Source organism: Amphiprion ocellaris, chromosome 14 (assembly GCF_022539595.1).
Source record: "Amphiprion ocellaris isolate individual 3 ecotype Okinawa chromosome 14, ASM2253959v1, whole genome shotgun sequence".
Lineage (NCBI taxonomy): Eukaryota > Metazoa > Chordata > Actinopteri > Pomacentridae > Amphiprion > Amphiprion ocellaris.
Window position 1 is genome coordinate 20,703,373 of NC_072779.1, and position 17,897 is coordinate 20,721,269.

Genomic DNA, 17,897 nt, shown 5'->3' on the forward strand with positions numbered 1-17,897 from the left:
GCTATTTAAGAAGATATTTTCAAACATTCTTTTCTCCTATTTTTTCATGTTTAGTCTTAGGACAAATAAATTTACACAACAACTGCATGTATTTTTCTTTCGTATTTTGCGCATGGATTATTTAAAAATTTGATGGGTGGGACCTAAAATGTCCTCCAATTCTGGAATGACCCATAAAATGATACAGTAGATACTGAAGAAATTCAAATGGATTTGCTCTAAGTGCCGTTTGGGTGTATTAAAACTGTTAAAACATTTCGCTACTTTTTTTTTTTTTTTTTAAGAATTCATACATGAATGTTTATGTCGGCATTAAAATGAAATAATGATAACTGCCTGGTTAATATCACACATAGGTGCTTTCATTATGAACTTCCTCCTGTAGCTCCCTCATCGTTTCCTCCTGCTGCAGAAGACCTCCACACTGATGCTACGCCTGGAAGAGTCTGCTTCAACTTCCTTTTTGCCTTATTTTCCTGCGTACATACCGACTTTCACTGCCTCACTGCTACGTATCTTAAGTATGTGTTGTTCAATTTAAGTGCAATTCATACCAAACATCATTAATTCTTCCAACAAAGGTTAAGAGTTTTCTTCTCCCTCCTTTGGACTTGACATTCCACTAAAACAACAGAGGAATCCACAGGGTGAGTCCAGTCAAGCAAACATTTGCAACCAAACCTCATTTTCATCAGAGGACTTTTTAAAACTCAGCTGTCCTTTAGTTTTCTGCCATTCGTTACTGTCTTAAAAGCCCATAAGTGGATTTCTCCTCATTGAAAGCAGTATTCTTGTGCCATCAAGCAAAAGAAATGCAGAAATCTGTCATAGAAAAATTGTGTTTTGCAATAACCTTCATCTCTCTTGAGGCTGCAGTAGCTACTGGCTTCTTAAATTTACTGAGTGACTGAATGGAGAAGTGGATAGTCTATTCTATAACTCACGTAGGCTGGAAATAATCTTTTCATTTCACAGTTTTCTCTTCATTCTTCCTTCCTTCTCTAGTGATTTTACATTAGAATTATTCACTGACTGGCTGTTATGTGTGGATTAGATTAGTGTAAATGATTTCTAAGCTACAGTCTTTTATGTTTTTGACCAAGACACAAAAAAATTATGCCGTCAGAGGTTTATGGTGGGGTGTGTGTTTTGTCTAAAGAGTTGTCAGTTATTTTCATGTTATATCGCCTATTTGGCTTTGGTCTCAAAAGTCCATGTGATCAGTAAATCTGAGATTGTTTTGCAGTTTTTACTGGGAGTGACCTGTAGATATTAAATTAGGGTTAAATTAAAATGAATTTGCCAGGAATCCTCTTTGAATCTGACCATGGCCTTTTTTGCTTAATTGACATTTAATATTGTCAGTGCTATGATTAAAACACCAACACTGTTTTCATACTGTGACATACATTCATAATTTAATAATGAATTAACTGTACTGTGGTACTACGTCAACCTACATGTGCACTCAATGACACTCTTTTACTTGTGGTCACGCTTTCATTTCTTGTTTTTTTCTTCTATCCACAGAAAAAGCATAGCAAGGAGCGTGATATTGGTAAGTAAACCATACCCCTGCTGTTTCATAATGAATAATTTATCACTCAGACAGACAAGGAGGATTTTAATTTTTAGTGACATTGGGATATTTTTCCATAGCTCAGACTTTAATGAACTAATATCCTGCAGCACTCAATTTATTCAAATGCCCTTTCGAACTTAGGAATATTGTTGATATTGATATATCACAATGTGTGTAGTGTTTCTGTGTATTTTTGAGATAATAAGAAACAGAGAAACATGTTGAATCTGTGCTCTGTCTCTGCTGCAGTATACACTATCGTTCAAAAGTTTGGGGTCACTTATAAATATCTTTTTTTTTTTTAAAATGAAGATGATATTAAATTAATCAGAAATACAGTCCAGACATTGTTAATGTGGTAAATGACTATTCTAGCTGGAAACGGCTGATTTTTGATGGAATATCTACATAGGTAGTGTATGGTGTATAGTGTGTGTCTCCATGTTCCATTGACTGCTTATGAATCTAGTCTCACTGTGCATGTAGTAGTAAAACATCCAGTGTTCCCATAAAGAGAAGGTCTATCAAAGGTTTAAAGATCTATAATCTGTTGTGAAATCTAGCCGTGAAGGCGTCACACATCGAGGATCAAACAAACAGATGCCGTAAGACCTTTCCTGTCCACTGAGGCACAGGAAGTGCTGTAGGTTCCACATAAAAAAAAAAACTAAACAAAAACATAATAATAATAAAATGTGCCCTTTCTGATCTTGAAAATAAGCACAAGATTTAGCTTCTAGTGTACTGTCGGGAAACCTCCAGTATGTGTTATATTTCTTGAAAATTCATGCTCAGACTCTTGTGATGTATGTTTCATTATTCCTTGTAACTTTAATTCATCTGCAGACGCAAACATGCGAATGGGACTGGCACTATTTTTTGTTGTGTTTTATGAGATCTGCAGGCGAAAACCCACTGATGTTGAGTGCACTGTGTTTAGTAACATGGCTTCCACTCAACAGTATGTCTCTCCATAACCTGTGGAGGGCAGCAGCAGGCTAGAGATGTGTCTCGGATACCTGCAGTTTCAAAAGAAGAATAAGAAGGAGAAGGAGAGCAACACAACAGCTCATTTGGACGTTGCTAAAGCTGAAAATCCCGTTGGAGATCTATCTCAGACGTTAGGTTCTTTTAAAACCACATTCAGTGGTTGTTCAGTGACAGAGGTGGTGCAGATTCAGTCCGAGCTGATTCATGAGACCACATGGAGATTCAACAGTGGGCTGAAGATCTACATGCATTTCAGTAGAATCAGCACTTTGTAAGAAGCTGTGTAAACATGAAGAGAAAAAGCTTAAGTATTTTAAAATTATTTTTGCAGCCATTTTTAGTTTAGGTATTGAAGAACTGCCTCATGGTAGTAAACATGCATAAAAGTGAATTCATGCTATTGTTATTGAGGGTAAAACTGATGTATATATAATTCTGCTTACATAATCCTAAACAGTTCAACTGGTGCTTTTATCGTTTTAACCAGTAAGCAGAAATATGCTAATATCTGTAACCAATTTATTTCATGGTAGACATTTGGACACGCCACAGTAAGAAGGTGTAATGGGGCTTGGAATAAGCTCAATACCAAAAAATGCCTTCCTTAATGTTATTTTTCCTACCTTTTTTCTATTCTAAACAAAATTTCAGTTATAAAATGATAAAATGATCTGTAGCTAACAATAGGTAAACAAGCTAAACTACAGTTACCCTGAAATGGACTTTCATGGTCTATTAATATAGTACAGTTTATCTGTATTGGCATTACAGTAGTAATAGAATTGGACACACATCATCCGCAGACCAGACTATGAATTGCTCACAAACTGAAACAATAAGGAATGAAATACTGAAGGTGATGTGAATAACTTGATTAATAAGCTGGACTGTCTGTGATTCGGACTGAAGGGAGTTTTCCTTTACATCAGATTTCCGATAAGAACATTTTCACTGTAACAAACAAATGTGTTTCCAAGGAAGTTTACATCTGTGGTGAAGTCCAAAGCCTTTTACCGGGTAAGAATGGAGAGCTTTGTTGTTTCTAATATAGGTATGAGAATCTAGCCATTCAGTCAGTGTCCATGGTTCATGGTTGTCAGTTTGGTCTATAGGTGAATAGAAGGGCCTGTCAGCAGAACAATACTGGAAAAAACACATGCTTTTTTGAATAAAATAAGCTAGGAGAAGCAGTGAAAAGTCAGGACAGAAAAGAGGACCTAGATGAAACCCTGAGGCATTTCACCACTCTACAAACATGGTTTTCTAATTGAATTTTTAATAGCTAGTAAGAGAGATTCACCAAATTGGACATGCTATCCAAAGTACTCCAGTTAATCTTTCCTGGTCAAAAATGCATTAGCTACTATTAAATATGAATGATTTAATATGGAAGTTTAAATGAGATGCAGATATTTCTGTGAAGAATTAAAGCACTTTTTACATACTCAACAGTGCAGTCAACAAACCATTAACAGTGTAGTTTCTATTCAAATCATGCCTATAGATTTCCACAGAATAACAGAGTTTTAGAAGAAGACACTGACTACTGTGTCTGGGATTTCATAAAAACATATTTGTGAGACTTATTAGAACATTTACAGTGTGTTTATTATCTGTTTTCTGTTCTAATGACTGCACAGGTGTAAGACATGATCGGATTAGCTTGGTCATTGTGACTAAAGTGGTCTTCCAGACAGTAATGAGATATTAGAAATGATTTTACTGTGACTCTTCTTGTCAGTAACTAGCAAAGTGGGAAATGTTTAAATTCTTATATGTTTTTAATTTTTAAAGTAGTCATTGTTTACCTGGGAGGTGCAAAGGCATTAAAAACACATTACAGTAATAATGATATTGTTCATTGTCACAAGCACTACAAGGCAACAGGTTCCAGTGATCCTGTTTTATATTTTTGTTGCACAAAAAAAAAAAAACACATCTAAACAGTTATTTTGTCTCAACCTATCGACAACATGTTACTCATTGTGTTATGCAAGCCTCATCAAAAATGCAAATATATGGAACCTGAATGTTATGTAAGCATGTGAGTGTCCAATTGGGAAAGGTATCTCCTTTTATGTGGGGTCCATGACCTCATTATTCCTCACTTCATGATATAAGCACAGCTGAGTCCTGGAAGTGAATGCATAATGTATAATATTCCTTTTAACAGGATTTTCCTGTCAGCACTGCCCTGGTGGATTGAGTCTGAGGCAGAAATATGAATTACCAACTGGTAAGTGATCTGATCCATTGCTTTACTTTTACTGTTATACCACTGAATTGTTGATGAGTATGTCAGAAGGTGCTTTTGTCTTGTTCATGCTGTTATTTCTCTATTTCAAAAGCTCATCTATTTCATTTTTTAAAAATCCATGACTGTCCACATTGGGATGGGATTTTAAACTTAAAACATAATGTAAATATTTATTATGTGTTTTTTTTTTTTTTAAGCTCATGCTTGCAAAGAAATTACATAATGTGCAAATTCAGAAGAATCTATGATTCAAATATAGGTAATAAGAAAGGGTTTATTAAAGCCCATTCTTCTTTCCATTAGTCTGACGACAACTGAATGTTTCGCTTCATCTCTGAATGAGCATCATGGTCATTTTTCTGTGAAAGTTGCAACGGCAGTCTTCCATCCTTCCATCTGTTATCGATACATTGCTTAGTCCTCATTAGGGTTGGTGACTGGACTCTATCCCAGCTGACTTACGGTGAAGGCAGGGGACACCCTGGACAGGTCACCAGTCTATCACAGGGCTACATATAGAGACAAACAATCACACTCACATTCACACCTACGGATAACTTCAGCATGTTTTTGGACTGTGGGAGGAAGCCGGAGTACCCGGAGAAAACCCACGCATGCACAGGGAGAACATGCAAACTCCATGCAGAAAGATCCTGGGGAAGGCTGGGGCGTGAACTGGGGATCTTGTAGCTGCACGGCGACAGTGCTTACTTAGGGTGAAGGCGCAATAGCAATCTTACTAGGTGGAATTTGCAACATTCTCTGTTTCCTCTTTCAACCCGGCACAAGTCTGAAGTGCATGCAGTCACATTAACCATGCACAAGCTATCTGCTTCGAGTTGTGCAAAGCAATTGAGGAAAGACTTTTTCCACATTTCATTGTGATTTTAACATTTTTTCTTATTTACTTTGGTGAACAAATTCACATCCATTACAAACAGCAATGTCCCAAAAGGTAAAACTTATCTGCTGTGAAGACAGAAAAGGACAGATTAATGAGAATCATCAATAGTAAATGTAATGTAGGTTTTGACAAAACATTAGCACAAGCTGAAATTGAGTTAGTTGCTTCCAGCTGTTTTTAGGAGTCTTTCACTTGAGTTTATGAAATACCTGCAACATCAAACAGCAGCAGAATCCATGAGTATCTGCAAAGTGAGAAAGTTGGGCAGTCGCTCTTTATAAGAGACAGACGCCCTCAGGTTGACCCGAGTTCCATTACAGATGTCAGGATGTTTTTTTATTTTGCTTATTGGTAAAATGGTGGCCAGATCAGCTACCCACATGGACAGAATTTTCACTGCAGAAAATCATACAGAAACAATAGTAGTTATTTCAACAGTTTAGTGGTTATTAGTTTAGATTTAGCCTTTTGTTTATTAGTTATTATCATGCATTATATATCACTTGATGCTCTGTCTGATCTTGCAAGTATGACACATATCACAGCATAAAGTGTGAAGACATGAGGAACACTAATGTAAAAGTGACATACAGTGTGTCTCAGTGACAGATTTCTGTCAGTTTAACTGATTGATGAAGCTGAAGTGTTTTGTATCCCATGTCAGAAAAAGGTTTAAGACAGTATGTAGTGTTTTACCTCGCCATAACTGTTGGTAAAAGAGTTTTTGCTGGATAGATGTGTACTGCTGGAGAATTTGTCTGTGTGAGAGGGAGAGAGGCAGACTGCAAGAGGGCAGGAGGGACTTGCATTTGCAGGGACACTTGAATGAATTTGAAGAATAGGTTTTTACAGGCAGAACAGCCACAATACTGGGCCCTGACTGGCAGACTGTACCAGCTTCTCTCATTCAAATGATGCAGGCCTGCCTGATTGGAGGGATTTAAACGCTTGTTTCGGCAGACCGTCCAAACAAAACCCAGTCCAGTTCTGTGTGTGTCGCTTTAACTGCAACTAATCTGAAATTGGAAGTAAAGAAAAAAAGAGGAAAAAAAAACAGGGCTAAATGATTGAAAACTTCAGCTCCGGCTGTCTCACAGCATGTTCGTATTCCTAAAATTAGAACCCCCTTAAAATATTTTCTTTCATTTGTAATGATTATTATTATGGATCATGACATTTTTCCTTTTGAAAGTAGAGATATAAAGAAAATCTGTCTCTACAACACAGCAAAGAAAATGTTGTAAAGGAGTGTAATTGAACATGATTTTATTATCTGACAAACAATGCAAACTGTCACTGTGTCTCCAGTACTGTGACACACTTCTTGGAATTCATTCAGTCTAACATCTGATTAAGCAAACCACCACGAATGTATGATGTAACTTGATTTATTCAGTTAGTTGAAAAGAGAGGAGTTAGGGTCAGTTAATGCAATATTCTTTTGACAGACAGAGCAGTTTATTACAGCTACTCTTACAGAGTGAAGGCAGCTATTGTGTGCGTTTTACACCAGTCACTATTACACTGACATTGTGACAGTGGTGCAAGTGTACAACAGTGTTATCTCTGCCAAGTGGCTGTTCGGGTTTGGTTAAGTGATCTCGTGAGGCAAAGATGGCCCCACAAATCTAAGTATACGCAGACACAGCTAAAACTTCCTGCCCCTTCTGCACACAGACACACACACACACACACACACACACACACACACACACACTACGTCTGACCTGGGGGTCAAGGTGCAGTGACTCTGAGGTTTGTCTAACTGGGCCTCTTGAAACTCTTGCTTTGCATTCCAGCACCCAGAGGAGGGGGTTGTTGCAGCCAGGCTTATTACTAGAGAGAGACTGAGAGAAAGAATGGTAGAGAGTGAGAGAAAAGAGGGAGGGAGGGAGAAGTGGGGGTTGAAAGAAGCTGGAAGGTATTATGGACTATTTCCTTGCCTTCCTAGAAGCTCCCGCTTGTTCCCTCCCACTCGGCCAGCAGAGTTCTACGACAAAGTAAAGGAAACGCTCAAGTTGAACCTGCTATTCTCCAGCCGCCTCGGCCTTCTAACTAGCTCACTTGTTTTTTTAGCCTGCCGTTCCATGTGCGTGTTCCTCGTGCTCTCTTTCTCGCTCCCTCGCCCTCTCCCTGGTTGTCTCTGCCTCTCTCTTTTTCTCTGGGTTGTGTGTAAGAGGATCACTTTGTTTCCGTTGCCTTTTTCCGCGGTGCTGCAGACACACATGGAGGAGAGGATTGAATTTGAGGAGATACTGACGGGGGTGCACAGCTGCAACAGTCCCCTCCATCTCCACACTAGGACTAATGCCCCCCTTTCTCTCTCTCTCTCTCTCTCTCTCTCTCTCTCTCTCTCTCCCACTCTCTGTGTTTGACTCTCCCTCTGTCGCACTCTCTGCTTTCTGCCTCTCGGAGGGGTGGGGGGTGCCATATGGGAGCGCAGAAAAATGGAAGTGGATCGGAGATAGACAAGAGAGGAATCTTTCATTCTCGGGCTTGGATGTCAGGATCTATGTGGTAAGTGCTTCTCTCTTTCTCTCCCCGCACTTTTTGGAAGTTCTGTCCCTAAGAATCCTCATGTGTCTGAATTCTCAGCAGTGTGTTTCATTCCCATTTCTCCTGAACAATATGTTGGGTTTGGACCTACAATTTAATTTTTAGGCATAAAAAGAAGGCTAATTTTTCTTCTACCTCCCTTCAGCGAGTTCAATTCATGTTTCATTGTTACAATCCATTTGTGAGCTCTGCTGATAAGAGGGGCTTTTGGCTTTTGAATTTGCACCAAGTTTTGAGGGTCAAGGTAGTGATGTTGGGGGCGGTGGAGTGGAGGCTGACTGGGGGAAGGGAATTTGGAGGGGTCAAAGAGAATGGTACTTGGCCCAAGCGGCACAATGGCACTGAAAACTTTTTTAGTCCTGACATTGTCACTGTGATACATGTGCCTGTTTCAAACAGGCTGGTTCGTGTTCAAGCTGACTCGAAGGAGGTTTGTTGTGGAGGTTATTTATTTCACTGATGAATGAATTGCTCAGTGGTTTCACTTTTTAATGAATGTGGAGTTTTTATGTTGGGATGCACTTTTTGAAACAAAACTCTCACATATTTTAAACTGTAAGTTATTTTTTTGTTACTTTTTTTTTGCAAAAATAACATGATACACAAGCATAAAATACAGTGAGTGATACATGTGTTGGCACACTAATTTTGATACAGAAATCTGTATCAAATATGAAAGTTTCCAAGTTCACAGTGCATATTGTAGGCAAACCCTCGGTTCAGATTTCATCAGCCTTCAGGCTTCAGGAATTCAGATTTTTTTGGGTAGTGTTATTAAAAGGATGGCTGTTGTAGATTATTAGCCGTTGGCTTGTCTCACTAGAATGTTGAAACAGGTCATAGTAATTGTTGCTGCTAGTGCAAACTAATACTTCACAGCAGGCACACTGAATAACAGAGCAGCATTATGTGAAAAAATAGGGACATCTCTTGAGTACTGGACTTGCATATTGATGTTAGACATTTGTTTCTATTTTAAATGTACTGTAGATTTTAGAATATTGTTTGTAGTGACAAATTTTGCAGTTGAGACTCTTCAAGACTCCCTGTAAATGTTTTTTTGCTTTGAACAAATTACAGTGAACAGCAGTAGCTAACAAATCTGTGAATAATGTCGTAGACTAGATTCACACACTTTCTATATTTTTTTTATACTTAAACTGAATAAAACTGAGATACAAATGAACATTAACTAACTGGCCTCTCTAATTCTCTAACAAATGTGATCTTTAATGAACCCTACAAAAATATAATTTTCTGTTAATTTTTTTTTTCTAAGTGGAGAATGTTTTTTACAGTTTAGTAGTATTGAGTCAGACAAATTCTGATGATTATCTTCACTTAAAAGTAACAAATGTTTGAACCCAAATTGAAGTTTGGTTTGAAAAGAGCTGAATTAAGTGAGTGAACTCATTTTAGGAAGCTATTGAACTTCAGAGTTCTGATTTATGTGTCTCACCTTGATGGTTCATTGGCAGTGTGGGGGTTTTGACCTCACTCCCTCGTCTCTTTGAGGAAATCACAAGCCGTCTCTCTGACTGACTCATTCTGTGCCTCCCTCGCTCCCTCCGTTCATTAGACATCTCAGCAACATGGGAATGAAGTGTCTCGACTGGCAGTAATGGACTTATTTCTCCTGTGAAAGGTGGTTTTAAAGGCAAGCTTTTAAAGAGTTGAGTTGTGCCTGTATAAATGTATTTTTGCTGTGTTCTCTACAGCAGCATAATGACAGTTCAGCTTATAGTGTGCAGGGAAGCTTTGCTCGATTTCAGTCACTACCACGTCCCTTTTATAAATACACACAAACTGTGTCTGCTGCAGAATCTAGTTCTCTATTTTGGGCATGTAGGTCACAATCTAATGAAGCAGCAGAACTGCACACCTTCCTAACGAGGACTCAAGACGTTCCTGTCAAAAAGTTATATTCTTGTTAGAGGTGGCTACTGCTTCAGCTTCATCAGTAAAATATGACTGTATGTAGAAACATAAATTGCCTGCTAGGCAATGAGAAATAGACAAAAACTTTTTGGATTACTTTTTTGTTGATCAAGATCCCTTACATACTTTCTAATCTTTTCTGTCACATTCCTAGCACTTGAGCAACTCTTTGAACAACTCAAGGTTCAAAGTGATATCTTAGGAACATTTTTGTGATGAGTGCAACTCTAAAGCTGCTTTGATCAGCTTAAAGAAGCCGATAACAGTGTTTTGTAGAAAAGTCATTTTGAACACAAAAATTGTGTATTGATTTTACATGTGAGTCACAATAATATTTAGCAGCACATTTTTATGAATTTTACCAGCACATTTTGTAAAAAATACAGTCTTAAGCAGCTACAAATATTTTTTGGTGAATAAAATATTTCTAAATTTACAGGAGTACAAGTAATTAAATATAAAGGGCTGCAGTGTTTTGTGGATCAGCGTTAAGTCAGTTGGTAGGGTACAGTTCATCCCCTCATCAGGAACACTGGATTATTTGAATCTAGAAGGTATGTTTTCTTTTTTCTTCTTTTTTTCCCCAACTAATAGTGCTCATGTGTTGTGTGTTTATAGCTGATCTTCACTGTTTGCTGTCCTTTACGCAAAGACACATTGTCAGATAACCTGCCTGACCTCCACAGCCAATTTTAGCTTCTCCTGCATGCCTCCTCTGGTTATAAATTAGCCCGGTTGTTGTGTGCAAGCAGTGAAAAGGAAAAGCTCACTTAGTAGCAGTGATTTATTAGTTGTTAGCCTGCCGCTGCCATGTGAATGACAGAGGTGCCATTCAAGGTGAAAACAGAAACTCAGAAAAGAAAGCAGGCAGGATCTGACTGCTTAAGGAAATAGGAGGTGGCTTCCTTTTCTGCCATTCAACCAGCAGAGAAATTGCATGATTTACATTTTAGTATTCCTTCCAAGGAATATTTTATTCATTCACAGAGCACATTAATAGTGCCACACTGTCATTCATGTTATGTGTACCATGATTTTAATACATTTTAAAAGATCCATCTGTGCCACTACCTACTCACCATAAATAGTTTGATACTTAAAATCCAGAAAGATCTGTAAAACTTACAGGGAAACAGGAAAGTAAAAGTTAAATTATGCTGATTAGTTTATACAACACCTAAATGCAATTTGTGTCACGTGCAGCGGTTGTATTATTCCACAGCTGCTCACGTGAGTCTTTCCAACATACCACTTTGCATGTGGTCTCTCTGTGACTTTTGTGGCACCTGTGAAAAATCACAACACTGAGATAGCAGGCTATATGCCATATACACGCTGAGAGTCATTTAAAAATCAATGGGGTAATCCATCTCTGTAAATCGAGTTGTGCTTACTCCGATTACGACCATAATGTAAGAAAGATAATTTTGTTAAGATGTTTGTATGACAGTCCCAATAATTTGAGTATTGCCTTACTCGGGTTATGATCAAATTACTAGAGTGCATGCAAAAACAATAAGTGCAAACCCTGTTGGCCTTTTGCAACACTGTGTAGCACACGTAAACATCCAGGCAGACGATCCCAGATTTTGCCTCTTGAGCAAGTAAATATTGTGAGAAACAAACTTGTCTCAATCCTGTTTGGAGAGCTATTTCTGCTGTTAAATGCGAGAAAAATAGAAAGTAAACTCGCCATAGGCCAAGCACAAATTCAAGTCACACTTTAGAGAATGAATGACAGTATATGCCTCTAGTTGAATTTTGCTGACTAATGTTAGCACACAGTTTATTACTATGAATCCATTCTGTTCTAGGAAGGAATATGATGGGAATAGTTTAAAAGTAACTTTTCCAACAGTGCAGAGCAGAAATTCATAACCCTGGAGGCCAAGAAAACAGGAGGCTTACAAATGGATCTTGTCTCAGAACCTTTCTCTTTTCTCAGCACTTAGACAGACATGACAGGCACAGTCATGACTTCCATAGAAAGGTCTTTTGTGTTTGTTAGTCAACCCTGGACGTAGGGACCTTTATTGTCCTTATAACAACCTGTACGAAGCTGAGTGTTTCCAACGTGATCATCCATATGATTAATGAAGAAAGAGGTTCAGCCCCAGTTTGGATTGCACTGTTAAAATGAATCGGCACATTTGTCCTTTATGTGCCAGGAGAAGCTGCTGTGTACCTTTTGGCTACATCCACACTAAAATATTTTCCTTTAAAATGCATCACTTATGCTACATTTACACCTAGTGTCCACATTACTCTGGTGTTTTAGGACCTCTAAAATGGAAATGTTTGGAAATGCTGCTGATTTTGTTTTAGTGTGAAAGCTTTGGGGCTGCATTTTACTCTGGACAGGCAGAAAATGAGACATTTGGAAATGATGACAAAGACACCCATGTTTGCTTTCCGAATAGGTCTATCCTGTCACTGTGTGTCGTTCCCTGATTCATCCACTGCCTATCACATGACCCATTTCCAGAAAAAAAAAACACAGACATCAGCTTTGACTTCCAGTGGTGAATCCAACATGGAACAAATTAGAGGCGTTGCTGACTATGTTGTCTCTGCTACCAGTCATTGTGCAGTTAGGGAAATCTCTAGTCGTTCTTTTTGCCATTGCTGTTTTTCTTCTGTAGTATTTTTTACAACCAAGCAGCCATCCCCCTGCATGGCGTTCCCACCCGCACCTGCATGCCAAGTGAATGTGAACAATCGTGATATGGGTTTACAGGTTTGTTAATATGGGCTGAGATTATTTCTAAGAAGGCCATAAAATGTTTGGATGGTGGTTGTTTTTTGTTTTTTTTTTAAATGCAGTTTTAAATACATATTAGCATGGATATAGCCTTGGTGTCAGAGTTTTCAGCATGATGTACTGTGTCAGGCTGGTTTTATTCTGTCCGAAGCTTTACCTGTTGTCTCTGGATTAGAATTTTTTTGGCAACTCCATGCAATTTTAGCTAGTCAAATATCAGTTCACCATGTTTCTTGAGAGGTTTTCCCTCCTGGCACATTGTGCCAAGTACATACATACCCGTGTTCTCTGTGGTTAAGTAATAACTGATTGTAATGAGTGTTTCAGAAACAGTGAGTCGAAGAACTATCCAGTCATTCAGCATGTATCCAAATGTGCAGTACCACTTAGTATTTGTGTGCTATGCTGATAAGAAACTCATTTTGTCTTTTACAAACTTCTGCGGCCCAGGCCTCTGGCCCGAGACTGGTTCACACCACATGGATGGAGGAACTTTTGTGTACTGACAGATTTCAGAGCACTTTACAAAGCTGACACAGTTACTGCAGCACCGCTATTGAACTGCCAGAATTTAAATTCAGATGTGAAGTAATATTCTAAAGCTAGAGACTTCTTTTATCATTCCTTACTCTGCATGAAGTTATCTAAAGAAAGTACCAGAGTGATACCTGGACTTACATCAGGTGTGTATGGAGCACACCATGATTCTGTATATATTCCATGAAGGTCACATAAGCTACTCAAACTTTATTAACATGGTAAACGAACATCATGACTATTTAGGCCGTGACTTACTTCAGTAAATAACATCAAGAGCAGATGGATGCAAAGTGTCATTCAACACTAAGATAACGATGACAGATGATATGCATCAGAAGTCAGTCATTATTGAATTATTAATGACTTGAGCCAAGTCTTGGACATTGCCAGTGGAACATAACACAGATGTTTAGTGTTCATTGTTTGCTGAGATGAATTAATACCCATGGCTACATTTTCAGTTAAACCTATTATTACCATATGAAAAAGAAAAGTAGAACAACATGTTGGTCTTTGAACCGTAAGTGTTATTTCAAAAATATTGCAAACCAAGCAGAGTTGCAGCTTGCAAACATGCACATGCACACATACACACAAACATCATTGGATTCTCGCACAAATGGCCCCCAATGGGTTAATTATAAAGGGGATGATGTCATGTCTGTCATGGAGGCCGTGTGTCCATTCACCAGTGATCCATTTCTTAACCAGCTGTCCTTTCTGACACAAAGCAAAAAAAAGAAAAGAAAGAAAGGTCAAAAGAAAGACAAAGTAAGTGTATTATTCATGCTTTTTACCCACCTCCAGCTAACTTTAGTAAAACATCCAAGTGATTAGTTGGGTTTATTTTTGATTTTTTTCACTTAACTCATCAGGTGCAGGGACACAACGTAAGTGAGACTGAATGCAAGACACAAACTCCATAAATTAATAACCACAAACCATCTCCAAAGGCAAAAGCACAGATGAGATGTATCGATATTTCAGTCTTGGGTGTTTACCCCTGTCCGACCTGCTACTTACGCCTCACATGTATCCGCCTCACATGTGTACTTTTCTTCTGCAGAGAAGAAAGTAATCAAAAAAATCTAAAGATAAAAACATTTGCCATAGCTGCCAAGCTCGACTTACAATATCATGTAAATATCAAAGTATGTAGTACACAGTTGTCTGCTGTTGCTAAAATTAGCAGGTTTAGGACAACTAATTAAACAGCATAGTAACGTTGCAGTGATTAGTGAGAGGTGCTGAGTCCAAACTGCTTCAGAATTTTTACTGTTTAAACGCCTTTTTTCAAAAAGTGCTGATCTTTGTGCTTACATGGATTCAATTCACATATTGTTGCACCTAAGTTGTTATCTCATTTTGCGTTCCAGTAATTTCAGAGATGTTTATTTTGGACAGTTGCCTGTTTCTTGGGTCAAGAGATCATAGGCAATTTGTCTGCTTGCCTTCGAGCCAACAGGCGTTTGTCCTGTTTGCAAGAAAAGGGGGTGCAGGACTTCTTTTGTGAAATCACTTGTATGCGTGTGTGTGTGTGTGTGTGTGTGTGTGTGTGCGTGTGTGCGTGTGTGCGTGTGTGCGTGTGTGCGTGTGTGCGTGTGTGCGTGTGTGCGTGTGTGCGTGTGTGCGTGTGTGCGCGTGTGCGAGTGTGCGTGCGTGCGTGCGTGTGTGCGCACTAGGCCCAGCATTTCCAGCAACAAGGCTCTCTCCACACCATTTTAAACAGCTCGGCTTCTTTAACCACCTCAGCCTCTCGATGGTCACACAAACTGCTGGAGAGGTGGGGGGGGGGGGGGGGGGGGGGCATGGGGGAGGGGAGCCCATACAGAGCTCAGGGACACACTGGGAAATGGCTTCCATGCATTTAGTATTTCCTCTTTTAGGGCAGTCCAGCGTGGTGCAGCATGGTTGTCGCGTCAAAGCTGTGCTGCGAGGAGGGGTGGAGGTATTGGATAATGCAGACACAATGGGCTAAGGCAAACATTAGGAGTGAGACAAAGGACACTCCACTCAGGTCACAGGGGGGCAAACTCTTCCCATTATCCGAGGGAAGTGATCTTAACTGAGGGACTTTTTAAACCCATCAGCAAATTAGGGGCTGTGCTGAGCTGCTGGTGTGCATTTGGGTCATGATCAAAGCCTTGAGAGTGTGTCTGTTTGTAGAGGAAGGCTGTAAAGCATAGGACAGCAGTCACAACACAACACAACATGGGGCTGGGTTAGCACTGAGCATGCTATCATGACCATGTTATCATTGTCACAGCCTGGGTATTTACTCATGGGAAGCAGAGGATAAGTTCTTTCTCATCTTCACTAAAAACAGCACAAGCGCCATATGTCATAGGGTCAGCTGACGGTTCCTACACCATATGCATCCGATTCTGTTTTCAGATTAAGCAAAATATAAGCAAACCATACCTCTATTCAGAATCACTTTTAAGGCTTAGTTTTAAAATAATTATTTTTCTCTTTTATGATGTTTTTTTTTCTAAATGAATAACATTTACATTTCAACTCCCTTAGTAAATTGAGCATCGACATTACTGTAATTGTGCTTTTACTGATTGAGAAACAATACTGCATTTTACGTATTGGGCTTAACTGCAGCTGACAGTTATTTTCATCATTAATTAAACTGCTGATTATTTTCTCAGTTAACTGATGAATCATTTGGATCATAAACTGTTCAAAACACCCATCACAACACCTATATCCCATTGTAATGCCTGTAATTTTTATGCCTCATCAATAGATCAAAATAAAAAAAGAAAAAGATAACAGCAAATGTTGAAAGTAGACGGAGAATTTGTGGTACTTAAATTATTACCTCTGTTGTTATTATTCAGATAGTTACAGAAGATTTTTTTTTCTCAATTGACTAATGAAAATACTGCAAGTTTTAGCTCTGCTTACCAGTTCAAAGCACAGATGTATTTCAGCTTTTAGCATTTTTATGAGCTAAACAGCCTGTCACTTTGTGCTCTTATTTATTACTTCAAAACAAGGCGTCAATTACGTGGTAATTACATGCTTTTAAAGCTACTGCTTAACTGCTAGACATTACAGACATTTATGCTGTTGTCTCTCAGTAAACATTTAATTTACTTTAGGGTTGTTTAGCCACTAGGAAACAGTATAATGAAGACAATTAACCTTTTTGCATCAAAAAAAACAAAAATCACTTGAGAAACCAATGAAAAAAAGAAAAGAAAACAAATGTAGCGAGGCAAACAAATCAAACTCTATTTTAAGAATCTTCAAAATGGTTCAAGTGAACGTCTGTATATTCACATGTGGTCGTCCAACTGTGTGTGCTTTTTTTTTTGTATGAAACCTTATGCGTGTTTGTGTGACTGAAGGGCCATTATGGGACAGGCTTTTAAGAGAGATCTGGGAAGTGGAAACCTAATACTGCCTGACTGCTGCTCTTGTGTACATGAACCCCACAGCTGCTGGAGAGAGAGGAACGAGGGAGAGAAAAGGGGAGGAAGAGGGAGGTGGGGGTAGAGGAGAGCACGGTGCGCTCAGTAATTAGTTGTCTGGTTTTGTATTGACCAGTCTGGTGCTTAGGCCTTGGGGACTGTTAAATTTGCTATTGAAACTGAAAGGATTATGCACCCAAAAGAAATTAAACGGGAGCAATGAATAGATTGCGGGCCACATGGTGGACTACTGTTTTTTTTTTTCTTCATCTTGTTCCTTCTCCCTCTTTCATAGGTCCTCGTTCTTCATAGACAAGCGTATATTTTCCTTGTCAGAAGCTGCAGTTTTTCATCTTATAGGTAAATTGAAAAATTCACGACGGGTTCATGACGGTTTTATGTTGTGATAATGACACCCCATTTTGAGACTGACCCATTAAAAAAACAAGCAGTGCACTTGTTTGCTCGTTGCCACCGTCAAGGCTGGATTCTTCATTGGGGTCGGTTTATCAAAAGCAGACAATATCCAAAATCTTTTCCGCAGTTAGCTGCTGAAGGGTGTGATGTCGAGAGGGTGTAATGAAATCTGTTTGAATGGAGACATGGTGATTGCAAGTGGGAATTGATGTCTGCCCGAGCCGCCCAGAGGGAAGAGAGATTTGTGTCTCTGTTTACTCCCACTGAGGTTGGTCGTACTTCTTGCAGTGGGCACGCTTAGGAGGGAACATCCTTCCACGTGCCTGCTGAAGCTTATGGCCCAGAGAGACTATATTCCCTTTAGATCCACATCCAGCATGGTCAAACTGTTGGCTGTCTCCCTGTATCACCAGCTTAGTTTTGTCTTTTAGGAGGGGGTGGTGGTGGGGGGGGAAAAAATCTGCTTCAAACCAAACTGTAACACAATCCCCTTGTAATGACTTCCAGTGTCTGTTAAGCGGGCCAGC

General features: G+C 39.0%; 1 long non-coding RNA gene across 1 annotated transcript; it reads left to right on the forward strand.

The window, feature by feature from the left end:
* Positions 1-270: 270 nt before the first annotated feature.
* Positions 271-4,809, forward strand: LOC129350572 (uncharacterized). Its single transcript, XR_008604018.1, has 3 exons — positions 271-647; positions 1,531-1,558; positions 4,746-4,809. It is a non-coding gene; the product is annotated as an uncharacterized LOC129350572 (long non-coding RNA).
* The last annotated feature ends 13,088 nt before the right edge of the window (positions 4,810-17,897 follow it).